Genomic DNA, 9692 nt, shown 5'->3' on the forward strand with positions numbered 1-9692 from the left:
TTTGAGTTATTTGAAGACGTCTCATCGCCAAAACGAGCACATTTCTTTTCAGGGGCCTTTTCCATGCGGCTCTCTCGTGTCCACCAGCTTTCGCGTCCCATGACAGCGCCAGGGCCTTCGATAGCTCAGTTGGTAGAGCGGAGGACTGTAGGTGAACAACCGGCCATCCTTAGGTCGCTGGTTCGACTCCGGCTCGAAGGAAGCCATGCTTTTTGGTGGTGTCTTTGTCCGTGTCCAGGCCGACGCCGGGCAAAAATCAGCTTTCCCTGACCGGGAATCGAACCCGGGCCGCGGCGGTGAGAGCGCCGAATCCTAACCACTAGACCACCAGGGAGACATGGGGCTTGAGCTGTACACGGGTGAACCTGAGCTCTTGCTCTGTGCGGGGCAGGCTGCGGGAGACGGCTTCACAGCAGAAACTGTTTATCTAATCAAATCTCACCAAGGGCCGTTGCTCTTTTGAATCAAGATGAAATAATCTAGTTGCCATTGTTTTCAGAACAAAGACACCTACCTAGTGCTTTCTCGTCGTATTCATTTGACTGATTTTGATGAGAGTTTGAGTTATTTGAAGACGTCTCATCGCCAAAACGAGCACATTTCTTTTCAGGGGCCTTTTCCATGCGGCTCTCTCGTGTCCACCAGCTTTCGCGTCCCATGACAGCGCCAGGGCCTTCGATAGCTCAGTTGGTAGAGCGGAGGACTGTAGGTGAACAACCGGCCATCCTTAGGTCGCTGGTTCGACTCCGGCTCGAAGGAAGCCATGCTTTTTGGTGGTGTCTTTGTCCGTGTCCAGGCCGACGCCGGGCAAAAATCAGCTTTCCCTGACCGGGAATCGAACCCGGGCCGCGGCGGTGAGAGCGCCGAATCCTAACCACTAGACCACCAGGGAGACATGGGGCTTGAGCTGTACACGAGTGCACCTGAGCTCTTGCTCTGTGCGGGGCAGGCTGCGGGAGACGGCTTCACAGCAGAAACTGTTTATCTAATCAAATCTCACCAAGGGCCGTTGCTCTTTTGAATCAAGATGAAATAATCTAGTTGCCATTGTTTTCAGAACAAAGACACCTACCTAGTGCTTTCTCGTCGTATTCATTTGACTGATTTTGATGAGAGTTTGAGTTATTTGAAGACGTCTCATCGCCAAAACGAGCACATTTCTTTTCAGGGGCCTTTTCCATGCGGCTCTCTCGTGTCCACCAGCTTTCGCGTCCCATGACAGCGCCAGGGCCTTCGATAGCTCAGTTGGTAGAGCGGAGGACTGTAGGTGAACAACCGGCCATCCTTAGGTCGCTGGTTCGACTCCGGCTCGAAGGAAGCCATGCTTTTTGGTGTTGTCTTTGTCCGTGTCCAGGCCGACGCCGGGCAAAAATCAGCTTTCCCTGACCGGGAATCGAAACCGGGCCGCGGCGGTGAGAGCGCCGGATCCTAAGCACTAGACCACCAGGGAGACATGGGGCTTGAGCTGTACACGAGTGCACCTGAGCTCTTGCTCTGTGCGGGGCAGGCTGCGGGAGACGGCTTCACAGCAGAAACTGTTTATCTAATCAAATCTCACCAAGGGCCGTTGCTCTTTTGAATCAAGATGAAATAATCTAGTTGCCATTGTTTTCAGAACAAAGACACCTACCTAGTGCTTTCTCGTCGTATTCATTTGACTGATTTTGATGAGAGTTTGAGTTATTTGAAGACGTCTCATCGCCAAAACGAGCACATTTCTTTTCAGGGGCCTTTTCCATGCGGCTCTCTCGTGTCCACCAGCTTTCGCGTCCCATGACAGCGCCAGGGCCTTCGATAGCTCAGTTGGTAGAGCGGAGGACTGTAGGTGAACAACCGGCCATCCTTAGGTTGCTGGTTCGACTCCGGCTCGAAGGAAGCCATGCTTTTTGGTGTTGTCTTTGTCCGTGTCCAGGCCGACGCCGGGCAAAAATCAGCTTTCCCTGACCGGGAATCGAAACCGGGCCGCGGCGGTGAGAGCGCCGGATCCTAAGCACTAGACCACCAGGGAGACATGGGGCTTGAGCTGTACACGAGTGCACCTGAGCTCTTGCTCTGTGCGGGGCAGGCTGCGGGAGACGGCTTCACAGCAGAAACTGTTTATCTAATCAAATCTCACCAAGGGCCGTTGCTCTTTTGAATCAAGATGAAATAATCTAGTTGCCATTGTTTTCAGAACAAAGACACCTACCTAGTGCTTTCTCGTCGTATTCATTTGACTGATTTTGATGAGAGTTTGAGTTATTTGAAGACGTCTCATCGCCAAAACGAGCACATTTCTTTTCAGGGGCCTTTTCCATGCGGCTCTCTCGTGTCCACCAGCTTTCGCGTCCCATGACAGCGCCAGGGCCTTCGATAGCTCAGTTGGTAGAGCGGAGGACTGTAGGTGAACAACCGGCCATCCTTAGGTCGCTGGTTCGACTCCGGCTCGAAGGAAGCCATGCTTTTTGGTGGTGTCTTTGTCCGTGTCCAGGCCGACGCCGGGCAAAAATCAGCTTTCCCTGACCGGGAATCGAACCCGGGCCGCGGCGGTGAGAGCGCCGAAACCTAACCACTAGACCACCAGGGAGACATGGGGCTTGAGCTGTACACGAGTGCACCTGAGATCTTGCTCTGTGCGGGGCAGGCTGCGGGAGACGGCTTCACAGCAGAAACTGTTTATCTAATCAAATCTCACCAAGGGCCGTTGCTCTTTTGAATCAAGATGAAATAATCTAGTTGCCATTGTTTTCAGAACAAAGACACCTACCTAGTGCTTTCTCGTCGTATTCATTTGACTGATTTTGATGAGAGTTTGAGTTATTTGAAGACGTCTCATCGCCAAAACGAGCACATTTCTTTTCAGGGGCCTTTTCCATGCGGCTCTCTCGTGTCCACAAGCTTTCGCGTCCCATGACAGCGCCAGGGCCTTCGATAGCTCAGTTGGTAGAGCGGAGGACTGTAGGTGAACAACCGGCCATCCTTAGGTCGCTGGTTCGACTCCGGCTCGAAGGAAGCCATGCTTTTTGGTGGTGTCTTTGTCCGTGTCCAGGCCGACGCCGGGCAAAAATCAGCTTTCCCTGACCGGGAATCGAACCCGGGCCGCGGCGGTGAGAGCGCCGAATCCTAACCACTAGACCACCAGGGAGACATGGGGCTTGAGCTGTACACGAGTGCACCTGAGCTCTTGCTCTGTGCGGGGCAGGCTGCGGGAGACGGCTTCACAGCAGAAACTGTTTATCTAATCAAATCTCACCAAGGGCCGTTGCTCTTTTGAATCAAGATGAAATAATCTAGTTGCCATTGTTTTCAGAACAAAGACACCTACCTAGTGCTTTCTCGTCGTATTCATTTGACTGATTTTGATGAGAGTTTGAGTTATTTGAAGACGTCTCATCGCCAAAACGAGCACATTTCTTTTCAGGGGCCTTTTCCATGCGGCTCTCTCGTGTCCACCAGCTTTCGCGTCCCATGACAGCGCCAGGGCCTTCGATACCTCAGTTGGTAGAGCGGAGGACTGTAGGTGAACAACCGGCCATCCTTAGGTCGCTGGTTCGACTCCGGCTCGAAGGAAGCCATGCTTTTTGGTGGTGTCTTTGTCCGTGTCCAGGCCGACGCCGGGCAAAAATCAGCTTTCCCTGACCGGGAATCGAACCCGGGCCGCGGCGGTGAGAGCGCCGAATCCTAACCACTAGACCACAAGGGAGACATGGGGCTTGAGCTGTACACGAGTGCACCTGAGCTCTTGCTCTGTGCGGGGCAGGCTGCGGGAGACGGCTTCACAGCAGAAACTGTTTATCTAATCAAATCTCACCAAGGGCCGTTGCTCTTTTGAATCAAGATGAAATAATCTAGTTGCCATTGTTTTCAGAACAAAGACACCTACCTAGTGCTTTCTCGTCGTATTCATTTGACTGATTTTGATGAGAGTTTGAGTTATTTGAAGACGTCTCATCGCCAAAACGAGCACATTTCTTTTCAGGGGCCTTTTCCATGCGGCTCTCTCGTGTCCACCAGCTTTCGCGTCCCATGACAGCGCCAGGGCCTTCGATAGCTCAGTTGGTAGAGCGGAGGACTGTAGGTGAACAACCGGCCATCCTTAGGTCGCTGGTTCGACTCCGGCTCGAAGGAAGCCATGCTTTTTGGTGGTGTCTTTGTCCGTGTCCAGGCCGACGCCGGGCAAAAATCAGCTTTCCCTGACCGGGAATCGAACCCGGGCCGCGGCGGTGAGAGCGCCGAATCCTAACCACTAGACCACCAGGGAGACATGGGGCTTGAGCTGTACACGAGTGCACCTGAGCTCTTGCTCTGTGCGGGGCAGGCTGCGGGAGACGGCTTCACAGCAGAAACTGTTTATCTAATCAAATCTCACCAAGGGCCGTTGCTCTTTTGAATCAAGATGAAATAATCTAGTTGCCATTGTTTTCAGAACAAAGACACCTACCTAGTGCTTTCTCGTCGTATTCATTTGACTGATTTTGATGAGAGTTTGAGTTATTTGAAGACGTCTCATCGCCAAAACGAGCACATTTCTTTTCAGGGGCCTTTTCCATGCGGCTCTCTCGTGTCCACCAGCTTTCGCGTCCCATGACAGCGCCAGGGCCTTCGATAGCTCAGTTGGTAGAGCGGAGGACTGTAGGTGAACAACCGGCCATCCTTAGGTCGCTGGTTCGACTCCGGCTCGAAGGAAGCCATGCTTTTTGGTGGTGTCTTTGTCCGTGTCCAGGCCGACGCCGGGCAAAAATCAGCTTTCCCTGACCGGGAATCGAACCCGGGCCGCGGCGGTGAGAGCGCCGAATCCTAACCACTAGACCACCAGGGAGACATGGGGCTTGAGCTGTACACGAGTGCACCTGAGCTCTTGCTCTGTGCGGGGCAGGCTGCGGGAGACGGCTTCACAGCAGAAACTGTTTATCTAATCAAATCTCACCAAGGGCCGTTGCTCTTTTGAATCAAGATGAAATAATCTAGTTGCCATTGTTTTCAGAACAAAGACACCTACCTAGTGCTTTCTCGTCGTATTCATTTGACTGATTTTGATGAGAGTTTGAGTTATTTGAAGACGTCTCATCGCCAAAACGAGCACATTTCTTTTCAGGGGCCTTTTCCATGCGGCTCTCTCGTGTCCACCAGCTTTCGCGTCCCATGACAGCGCCAGGGCCTTCGATAGCTCAGTTGGTAGAGCGGAGGACTGTAGGTGAACAACCGGCCATCCTTAGGTCGCTGGTTCGACTCCGGCTCGAAGGAAGCCATGCTTTTTGGTGGTGTCTTTGTCCGTGTCCAGGCCGACGCCGGGCAAAAATCAGCTTTCCCTGACCGGGAATCGAACCCGGGCCGCGGCGGTGAGAGCGCCGAATCCTAACCACTAGACCACCAGGGAGACATGGGGCTTGAGCTGTACACGAGTGCACCTGAGCTCTTGCTCTGTGCGGGGCAGGCTGCGGGAGACGGCTTCACAGCAGAAACTGTTTATCTAATCAAATCTCACCAAGGGCCGTTGCTCTTTTGAATCAAGATGAAATAATCTAGTTGCCATTGTTTTCAGAACAAAGACACCTACCTAGTGCTTTCTCGTCGTATTCATTTGACTGATTTTGATGAGAGTTTGAGTTATTTGAAGACGTCTCATCGCCAAAACGAGCACATTTCTTTTCAGGGGCCTTTTCCATGCGGCTCTCTCGTGTCCACCAGCTTTCGCGTCCCATGACAGCGCCAGGGCCTTCGATAGCTCAGTTGGTAGAGCGGAGGACTGTAGGTGAACAACCGGCCATCCTTAGGTCGCTGGTTCGACTCCGGCTCGAAGGAAGCCATGCTTTTTGGTGGTGTCTTTGTCCGTGTCCAGGCCGACGCCGGGCAAAAATCAGCTTTCCCTGACCGGGAATCGAACCCGGGCCGCGGCGGTGAGAGCGCCGAATCCTAACCACTAGACCACCAGGGAGACATGGGGCTTGAGCTGTACACGAGTGCACCTGAGCTCTTGCTCTGTGCGGGGCAGGCTGCGGGAGACGGCTTCACAGCAGAAACTGTTTATCTAATCAAATCTCACCAAGGGCCGTTGCTCTTTTGAATCAAGATGAAATAATCTAGTTGTTTTCAGAACAAAGACACCTACCTAGTGCTTTCTCGTCGTATTCATTTGACTGATTTTGATGAGAGTTTGAGTTATTTGAAGACGTCTCATCGCCAAAACGAGCACATTTCTTTTCAGGGGCCTTTTCCATGCGGCTCTCTCGTGTCCACCAGCTTTCGCGTCCCATGACAGCGCCAGGGCCTTCGATAGCTCAGTTGGTAGAGCGGAGGACTGTAGGTGAACAACCGGCCATCCTTAGGTCGCTGGTTCGACTCCGGCTCGAAGGAAGCCATGCTTTTTGGTGGTGTCTTTGTCCGTGTCCAGGCCGACGCCGGGCAAAAATCAGCTTTCCCTGACCGGGAATCGAACCCGGGCCGCGGCGGTGAGAGCGCCGAATCCTAACCACTAGACCACCAGGGAGACATGGGGCTTGAGCTGTACACGAGTGCACCTGAGCTCTTGCTCTGTGCGGGGCAGGCTGCGGGAGACGGCTTCACAGCAGAAACTGTTTATCTAATCAAATCTCACCAAGGGCCGTTGCTCTTTTGAATCAAGATGAAATAATCTAGTTGCCATTGTTTTCAGAACAAAGACACCTACCTAGTGCTTTCTCGTCGTATTCATTTGACTGATTTTGATGAGAGTTTGAGTTATTTGAAGACGTCTCATCGCCAAAACGAGCACATTTCTTTTCAGGGGCCTTTTCCATGCGGCTCTCTCGTGTCCACCAGCTTTCGCGTCCCATGACAGCGCCAGGGCCTTCGATAGCTCAGTTGGTAGAGCGGAGGACTGTAGGTGAACAACCGGCCATCCTTAGGTCGCTGGTTCGACTCCGGCTCGAAGGAAGCCATGCTTTTTGGTGGTGTCTTTGTCCGTGTCCAGGCCGACGCCGGGCAAAAATCAGCTTTCCCTGACCGGGAATCGAACCCGGGCCGCGGCGGTGAGAGCGCCGAATCCTAACCACTAGACCACCAGGGAGACATGGGGCTTGAGCTGTACACGAGTGCACCTGATCTCTTGCTCTGTGCGGGGCAGGCTGCGGGAGACGGCTTCACAGCAGAAACTGTTTATCTAATCAAATCTCACCAAGGGCCGTTGCTCTTTTGAATCAAGATGAAATAATCTAGTTGCCATTGTTTTCAGAACAAAGACACCTACCTAGTGCTTTCTCGTCGTATTCATTTGACTGATTTTGATGAGAGTTTGAGTTATTTGAAGACGTCTCATCGCCAAAACGAGCACATTTCTTTTCAGGGGCCTTTTCCATGCGGCTCTCTCGTGTCCACCAGCTTTCGCGTCCCATGACAGCGCCAGGGCCTTCGATAGCTCAGTTGGTAGAGCGGAGGACTGTAGGTGAACAACCGGCCATCCTTAGGTCGCTGGTTCGACTCCGGCTCGAAGGAAGCCATGCTTTTTGGTGGTGTCTTTGTCCGTGTCCAGGCCGACGCCGGGCAAAAATCAGCTTTCCCTGACCGGGAATCGAACCCGGGCCGCGGCGGTGAGAGCGCCGAATCCTAACCACTAGACCACCAGGGAGACATGGGGCTTGAGCTGTACACGAGTGCACCTGAGCTCTTGCTCTGTGCGGGGCAGGCTGCGGGAGACGGCTTCACAGCAGAAACTGTTTATCTAATCAAATCTCACCAAGGGCCGTTGCTCTTTTGAATCAAGATGAAATAATCTAGTTGCCATTGTTTTCAGAACAAAGACACCTACCTAGTGCTTTCTCGTCGTATTCATTTGACTGATTTTGATGAGAGTTTGAGTTATTTGAAGACGTCTCATCGCCAAAACGAGCACATTTCTTTTCAGGGGCCTTTTCCATGCGGCTCTCTCGTGTCCACCAGCTTTCGCGTCCCATGACAGCGCCAGGGCCTTCGATAGCTCAGTTGGTAGAGCGGAGGACTGTAGGTGAACAACCGGCCATCCTTAGGTCGCTGGTTCGACTCCGGCTCGAAGGAAGCCATGCTTTTTGGTGGTGTCTTTGTCCGTGTCCAGGCCGACGCCGGGCAAAAATCAGCTTTCCCTGACCGGGAATCGAACCCGGGCCGCGGCGGTGAGAGCGCCGAATCCTAACCACTAGACCACCAGGGAGACATGGGGCTTGAGCTGTACACGAGTGCACCTGAGCTCTTGCTCTGTGCGGGGCAGGCTGCGGGAGACGGCTTCACAGCAGAAACTGTTTATCTAATCAAATCTCACCAAGGGCCGTTGCTCTTTTGAATCAAGATGAAATAATCTAGTTGCCATTGTTTTCAGAACAAAGACACCTACCTAGTGCTTTCTCGTCGTATTCATTTGACTGATTTTGATGAGAGTTTGAGTTATTTGAAGACGTCTCATCGCCAAAACGAGCACATTTCTTTTCAGGGGCCTTTTCCATGCGGCTCTCTCGTGTCCACCAGCTTTCGCGTCCCATGACAGCGCCAGGGCCTTCGATAGCTCAGTTGGTAGAGCGGAGGACTGTAGGTGAACAACCGGCCATCCTTAGGTCGCTGGTTCGACTCCGGCTCGAAGGAAGCCATGCTTTTTGGTGGTGTCTTTGTCCGTGTCCAGGCCGACGCCGGGCAAAAATCAGCTTTCCCTGACCGGGAATCGAACCCGGGCCGCGGCGGTGAGAGTGCCGAATCCTAACCACTAGACCACCAGGGAGACATGGGGCTTGAGCTGTACACGAGTGCACCTGAGCTCTTGCTCTGTGCGGGGCAGGCTGCGGGAGACGGCTTCACAGCAGAAACTGTTTATCTAATCAAATCTCACCAAGGGCCGTTGCTCTTTTGAATCAAGATGAAATAATCTAGTTGCCATTGTTTTCAGAACAAAGACACCTACCTAGTGCTTTCTCGTCGTATTCATTTGACTGATTTTGATGAGAGTTTGAGTTATTTGAAGACGTCTCATCGCCAAAACGAGCACATTTCTTTTCAGGGGCCTTTTCCATGCGGCTCTCTCGTGTCCACCAGCTTTCGCGTCCCATGATAGCGCCAGGGCCTTCGATAGCTCAGTTGGTAGAGCGGAGGACTGTAGGTGAACAACCGGCCATCCTTAGGTCGCTGGTTCGACTCCGGCTCGAAGGAAGCCATGCTTTTTGGTGGTGTCTTTGTCCGTGTCCAGGCCGACGCCGGGCAAAAATCAGCTTTCCCTGACCGGGAATCGAACCCGGGCCGCGGCGGTGAGAGCGCCGAATCCTAACCACTAGACCACCAGGGAGACATGGGGCTTGAGCTGTACACGAGTGCACCTGAGCTCTTGCTCTGTGCGGGGCAGGCTGCGGGAGACGGCTTCACAGCAGAAACTGTTTATCTAATCAAATCTCACCAAGGGCCGTTGCTCTTTTGAATCAAGATGAAATAATCTAGTTGTTTTCAGAACAAAGACACCTACCTAGTGCTTTCTCGTCGTATTCATTTGACTGATTTTGATGAGAGTTTGAGTTATTTGAAGACGTCTCATCGCCAAAACGAGCACATTTCTTTTCAGGGGCCTTTTCCATGCGGCTCTCTCGTGTCCACCAGCTTTCGCGTCCCATGACAGCGCCAGGGCCTTCGATAGCTCAGTTGGTAGAGCGGAGGACTGTAGGTGAACAACCGGCCATCCTTAGGTCGCTGGTTCGACTCCGGCTCGAAGGAAGCCATGCTTTTTGGTG

At 52.8% G+C, this 9692-nt stretch overlaps 28 non-coding genes across 28 annotated transcripts; 16 read left to right on the forward strand and 12 right to left on the reverse strand.

Moving 5' to 3' along the window:
* The first annotated feature begins 114 nt into the window (after positions 1–114).
* Positions 115–201, forward strand: trnay-gua (transfer RNA tyrosine (anticodon GUA)). The gene is given in 2 exon segments: positions 115–151; positions 166–201. It is a non-coding gene; the product is annotated as a tRNA-Tyr (tRNA).
* Positions 202–262: 61 nt separating this feature from the next.
* On the reverse strand, positions 263–334 carry trnae-cuc (transfer RNA glutamic acid (anticodon CUC)). The gene has a single exon. It is a non-coding gene; the product is annotated as a tRNA-Glu (tRNA).
* Positions 335–672: 338 nt separating this feature from the next.
* On the forward strand, positions 673–759 carry trnay-gua (transfer RNA tyrosine (anticodon GUA)). The gene is given in 2 exon segments: positions 673–709; positions 724–759. It is a non-coding gene; the product is annotated as a tRNA-Tyr (tRNA).
* A 61-nt stretch (positions 760–820) lies between these two features.
* Positions 821–892, reverse strand: trnae-cuc (transfer RNA glutamic acid (anticodon CUC)). The gene has a single exon. It is a non-coding gene; the product is annotated as a tRNA-Glu (tRNA).
* Positions 893–1230: 338 nt separating this feature from the next.
* On the forward strand, positions 1231–1317 carry trnay-gua (transfer RNA tyrosine (anticodon GUA)). Its single transcript is given in 2 exon segments — positions 1231–1267; positions 1282–1317. It is a non-coding gene; the product is annotated as a tRNA-Tyr (tRNA).
* Positions 1318–2346: 1029 nt separating this feature from the next.
* On the forward strand, positions 2347–2433 carry trnay-gua (transfer RNA tyrosine (anticodon GUA)). Its single transcript is given in 2 exon segments — positions 2347–2383; positions 2398–2433. It is a non-coding gene; the product is annotated as a tRNA-Tyr (tRNA).
* Positions 2434–2904: 471 nt separating this feature from the next.
* Positions 2905–2991, forward strand: trnay-gua (transfer RNA tyrosine (anticodon GUA)). Its single transcript is given in 2 exon segments — positions 2905–2941; positions 2956–2991. It is a non-coding gene; the product is annotated as a tRNA-Tyr (tRNA).
* Positions 2992–3052: 61 nt separating this feature from the next.
* On the reverse strand, positions 3053–3124 carry trnae-cuc (transfer RNA glutamic acid (anticodon CUC)). Its single transcript has one exon. It is a non-coding gene; the product is annotated as a tRNA-Glu (tRNA).
* An 896-nt stretch (positions 3125–4020) lies between these two features.
* On the forward strand, positions 4021–4107 carry trnay-gua (transfer RNA tyrosine (anticodon GUA)). Its single transcript is given in 2 exon segments — positions 4021–4057; positions 4072–4107. It is a non-coding gene; the product is annotated as a tRNA-Tyr (tRNA).
* Positions 4108–4168: 61 nt separating this feature from the next.
* Positions 4169–4240, reverse strand: trnae-cuc (transfer RNA glutamic acid (anticodon CUC)). The gene has a single exon. It is a non-coding gene; the product is annotated as a tRNA-Glu (tRNA).
* Positions 4241–4578: 338 nt separating this feature from the next.
* On the forward strand, positions 4579–4665 carry trnay-gua (transfer RNA tyrosine (anticodon GUA)). The gene is given in 2 exon segments: positions 4579–4615; positions 4630–4665. It is a non-coding gene; the product is annotated as a tRNA-Tyr (tRNA).
* Positions 4666–4726: 61 nt separating this feature from the next.
* On the reverse strand, positions 4727–4798 carry trnae-cuc (transfer RNA glutamic acid (anticodon CUC)). Its single transcript has one exon. It is a non-coding gene; the product is annotated as a tRNA-Glu (tRNA).
* Positions 4799–5136: 338 nt separating this feature from the next.
* trnay-gua (transfer RNA tyrosine (anticodon GUA)) lies at positions 5137–5223 on the forward strand. Its single transcript is given in 2 exon segments — positions 5137–5173; positions 5188–5223. It is a non-coding gene; the product is annotated as a tRNA-Tyr (tRNA).
* Positions 5224–5284: 61 nt separating this feature from the next.
* trnae-cuc (transfer RNA glutamic acid (anticodon CUC)) lies at positions 5285–5356 on the reverse strand. The gene has a single exon. It is a non-coding gene; the product is annotated as a tRNA-Glu (tRNA).
* A 338-nt stretch (positions 5357–5694) lies between these two features.
* trnay-gua (transfer RNA tyrosine (anticodon GUA)) lies at positions 5695–5781 on the forward strand. Its single transcript is given in 2 exon segments — positions 5695–5731; positions 5746–5781. It is a non-coding gene; the product is annotated as a tRNA-Tyr (tRNA).
* A 61-nt stretch (positions 5782–5842) lies between these two features.
* trnae-cuc (transfer RNA glutamic acid (anticodon CUC)) lies at positions 5843–5914 on the reverse strand. The gene has a single exon. It is a non-coding gene; the product is annotated as a tRNA-Glu (tRNA).
* Positions 5915–6246: 332 nt separating this feature from the next.
* On the forward strand, positions 6247–6333 carry trnay-gua (transfer RNA tyrosine (anticodon GUA)). Its single transcript is given in 2 exon segments — positions 6247–6283; positions 6298–6333. It is a non-coding gene; the product is annotated as a tRNA-Tyr (tRNA).
* A 61-nt stretch (positions 6334–6394) lies between these two features.
* Positions 6395–6466, reverse strand: trnae-cuc (transfer RNA glutamic acid (anticodon CUC)). Its single transcript has one exon. It is a non-coding gene; the product is annotated as a tRNA-Glu (tRNA).
* Positions 6467–6804: 338 nt separating this feature from the next.
* trnay-gua (transfer RNA tyrosine (anticodon GUA)) lies at positions 6805–6891 on the forward strand. The gene is given in 2 exon segments: positions 6805–6841; positions 6856–6891. It is a non-coding gene; the product is annotated as a tRNA-Tyr (tRNA).
* Positions 6892–6952: 61 nt separating this feature from the next.
* trnae-cuc (transfer RNA glutamic acid (anticodon CUC)) lies at positions 6953–7024 on the reverse strand. The gene has a single exon. It is a non-coding gene; the product is annotated as a tRNA-Glu (tRNA).
* A 338-nt stretch (positions 7025–7362) lies between these two features.
* On the forward strand, positions 7363–7449 carry trnay-gua (transfer RNA tyrosine (anticodon GUA)). Its single transcript is given in 2 exon segments — positions 7363–7399; positions 7414–7449. It is a non-coding gene; the product is annotated as a tRNA-Tyr (tRNA).
* A 61-nt stretch (positions 7450–7510) lies between these two features.
* trnae-cuc (transfer RNA glutamic acid (anticodon CUC)) lies at positions 7511–7582 on the reverse strand. Its single transcript has one exon. It is a non-coding gene; the product is annotated as a tRNA-Glu (tRNA).
* Positions 7583–7920: 338 nt separating this feature from the next.
* Positions 7921–8007, forward strand: trnay-gua (transfer RNA tyrosine (anticodon GUA)). The gene is given in 2 exon segments: positions 7921–7957; positions 7972–8007. It is a non-coding gene; the product is annotated as a tRNA-Tyr (tRNA).
* Positions 8008–8068: 61 nt separating this feature from the next.
* Positions 8069–8140, reverse strand: trnae-cuc (transfer RNA glutamic acid (anticodon CUC)). The gene has a single exon. It is a non-coding gene; the product is annotated as a tRNA-Glu (tRNA).
* Positions 8141–8478: 338 nt separating this feature from the next.
* On the forward strand, positions 8479–8565 carry trnay-gua (transfer RNA tyrosine (anticodon GUA)). Its single transcript is given in 2 exon segments — positions 8479–8515; positions 8530–8565. It is a non-coding gene; the product is annotated as a tRNA-Tyr (tRNA).
* Positions 8566–9036: 471 nt separating this feature from the next.
* trnay-gua (transfer RNA tyrosine (anticodon GUA)) lies at positions 9037–9123 on the forward strand. The gene is given in 2 exon segments: positions 9037–9073; positions 9088–9123. It is a non-coding gene; the product is annotated as a tRNA-Tyr (tRNA).
* A 61-nt stretch (positions 9124–9184) lies between these two features.
* trnae-cuc (transfer RNA glutamic acid (anticodon CUC)) lies at positions 9185–9256 on the reverse strand. The gene has a single exon. It is a non-coding gene; the product is annotated as a tRNA-Glu (tRNA).
* A 332-nt stretch (positions 9257–9588) lies between these two features.
* On the forward strand, positions 9589–9675 carry trnay-gua (transfer RNA tyrosine (anticodon GUA)). Its single transcript is given in 2 exon segments — positions 9589–9625; positions 9640–9675. It is a non-coding gene; the product is annotated as a tRNA-Tyr (tRNA).
* The last annotated feature ends 17 nt before the right edge of the window (positions 9676–9692 follow it).

Source organism: Sardina pilchardus, chromosome 6 (genome assembly GCF_963854185.1).
Source record: "Sardina pilchardus chromosome 6, fSarPil1.1, whole genome shotgun sequence".
Classification (NCBI taxonomy): domain Eukaryota; kingdom Metazoa; phylum Chordata; class Actinopteri; order Clupeiformes; family Clupeidae; genus Sardina; species Sardina pilchardus.